The sequence below is a fragment of the Belonocnema kinseyi genome, chromosome 4 (assembly GCF_010883055.1).
Source record: "Belonocnema kinseyi isolate 2016_QV_RU_SX_M_011 chromosome 4, B_treatae_v1, whole genome shotgun sequence".
Classification (NCBI taxonomy): Eukaryota; Metazoa; Arthropoda; class Insecta; order Hymenoptera; family Cynipidae; genus Belonocnema; species Belonocnema kinseyi.
Window position 1 is genome coordinate 147,872,680 of NC_046660.1, and position 2,371 is coordinate 147,875,050.

The 2,371-nt window shown below is 28.5% G+C and overlaps 1 protein-coding gene across 6 annotated transcripts in view; it reads right to left on the reverse strand.

Moving 5' to 3' along the window:
- Positions 1-2,371, reverse strand: part of LOC117172093 (DE-cadherin-like) — a 470,947-nt gene that overhangs the window by 467,866 nt on the left and 710 nt on the right. The window lies entirely within an intron of this gene.

Sequence of the window (2,371 nt, forward strand, 5' to 3'; positions counted from 1 at the left end):
TGATGGAATTTTTCTGAGGTCAAATTCGGATTCAGCGCAGCAAAAACCTTCGGGTATAGTAGGTCTGGTCTCTGGTTCTGAGAATTGTTGGCCTGTGTTATTTATGTATTTAAAAACGATTAAAGAATGTTCAAAGTTTTTATTATACAAAAATTAAAGGATGTATAATGTATATATTTGATGAAGGAATCCGAAAGATTCGTGGGACAGCTCGACGTTCGAAAAGTAACGGAAGCAAAGTTCACATAGCCCTTTCCGATTCTCTTTCCGAAACCTTTCGGAATCTTTTCGATTCTTTCCTTTTTTCCGGCAGACTTAACTTCAAAAAAGTCGGTCGCATTCAAAAAGAAGGAAACCGATTTAATGTGATCTCCCTTAAAATGGTCATTGCAGTACATGTGCAGATTCGAAGCTGCTTGAGAAAATGACCGATTCACATAATCGCAAACCGATTCAGTTTTAACTTTCTGAATCTGTAAATGATAGATACGCAATTCACAGAGTCGTCTTTTGAATAGATTCTTTTTTTTTATAACTAAATTTTCGAGCATATGGAGGTGCTGCCCTCTTTAACTCTTCACCGTTTCTATGACAAACGCGTCCTCCGACCACGTTAGTGGACTGGGTGGTGCCGGGGCGCACACTGAAAGTTGTTGAAATGCAAATCGAACGTGATTTTCTGTTTCTCGCGTTCGCCTTCGCCATCACTATAGCAATCTCTGTTATAGCTGAGTCGGTCGGCTGTCCCTGTGCGCCCAAAATGTTGTAAACACTGAATTACCTTATTATATTAAAATTAAAGAGAGCCTAAATATATTCTATTTGCTATTATTATTTTAAAATTGATTAATTTCTGGTATGGTTGTTGCAAAAAGAGAAATTTTCGAGATAATATATAAATTTAAAAAAAAATTCTTTTCATACTTCAGAATTGTAGTGAAATTTCACAAATTATTTTTATAAAATGAACTTAAAATTTAAATGAGATTGAGATCCATTTAAAAATTAAATAAAATTGAGTGAATTTCAAAATTCAAATAAAATTCATTTGATTTTGAAATTTAAATAAAATTTAGTTAAATTTAAATCAAATTTAGGTGAGTTTAAAAATTAAATGAAGCTTAGTCAAATCAAATTGAATTCCCGTCTGGTCTCTTTTAAAAGAGAAATTTTCGAGATACTAAGTAAATAAGTTTAAGAAACATTCTATTCGTATTTTAAGATTTATTGTAGTGCGATTTTAAAAATTATTTTGTGAAACTAAATTTAATGATTGAATTCAATTTAGATAATTTCAAGAATCAAATACAATTTAGTTTATTTCAACTCTTTTAAGTAAAAAATTTAGTTAAATTTAAGTAAAGTTTAGTTAAAATTGTAGACGTCTGAAGGCGCTAAATGATTTTAAATTTAAGTACAATCTAGTTAAATTAAAATGAAACTATAGTTAAATTTTAAATATGTTTAAATATGCATACATTTTCTAAACCAATAATACTTAAAAAAGTGCATCCATATTGAAAAATAAAAATATTAATGCTAGTTCCGTATAATGTAAATGACATAATATTTGTTTGCCAGATTTCACGAACTGAATATTTACCTGCAGTTTAGCTGATAAACCGAGCATCATTTAAATCATTATGTAGTAAATGAAAGGTGATATATTAGTGAACTTAAACAAGGTTTGGTTTCAGTGTATTTTTTATTCTTAGTTTTTAGTAAGTACAATTACAAGTCTACGTACAATACGCATATGAACCGTTTTATTGGATACAGATATGTGGATTGTTTTGTGGCGTCAAACAATGGACAGTTTTCAAATAAGCTGCAGAAATTAAAAAAAATTCTTCCTTAATTTTATAATAATTAGTTAAATTCAACAAAAACTCAGTAAAGTAATTAGAATTATAACTGACTCATAATAACAAGGAATAGATCTAGAGAAGTTATGATATTAAAATAATCTCCACATAGTTTACTGAGTCCTCTCACCACGATTATCCTAAATTGTAGAGTATTCTGATGAGTAAATGAAATTGCGATTGGAACAGTATATAAAGTTCAAAGAAAAGTCTGGAATGTGAATAATTTTTGTCAACCCACAAACTCTTTTCGCCCAGCCCAAACGATTTGACTAATTTGATCATTTTCACTTCGTCCAAATATATAATATATACATATTAATTATATCATATAAATATATACATATATATTTATATAAATATAAATTAACTGATAATATGTACCAACTTGCAAAAATAAATTTTGTCAATAATATTGCTATAATTAAATAATTATTTAAGTAGCTAAATATTATACTCAGGTGTGTTTTGGGTTTTCTATTTTTTAAATAGAAATATGAAAATAG